The following is a 413-nucleotide window of genomic DNA, read 5'->3' on the forward strand; positions in this document are numbered from 1 at the left end:
TATTATATGTTGAACACCACAGTGACTTTGTGTTCATGTTAAAAGCAAAATATAACCCATAATTCATTACTCTGCATTTTGCTTTGTAGTGTTTTCAGTAGTTTCTGTTGGTCCCCTGTTTCTGTAACATGAGAACGAGAGAAAGATTGAGTGAGATTGAGTTCTGCCGAGGGGGCTCAGGGTGGTGGTGGTGGTGTATACGTGGGGGGGGGGGGGGGGGGTGGCATGGGGTGGAGGGTATCATCTTACATTTCTCCCCCGGGCCAGCCACATGACCTCACAGAGCAGAGAAAGGGAGGGGTAAAAGATGTTGAACTACGGCCTGAGCTCCCTCAATGAGAACCACATGCAGGAACTAAGGAGAGAGGGAGGAGAGGAAAAAGAGGAGGAGGAGGAGGAGGGCCGTGACTAAA

Source organism: Brachyhypopomus gauderio, chromosome 5 (assembly GCF_052324685.1).
Source record: "Brachyhypopomus gauderio isolate BG-103 chromosome 5, BGAUD_0.2, whole genome shotgun sequence".
In the NCBI taxonomy this organism is placed as follows: Eukaryota; Metazoa; Chordata; class Actinopteri; order Gymnotiformes; family Hypopomidae; genus Brachyhypopomus; species Brachyhypopomus gauderio.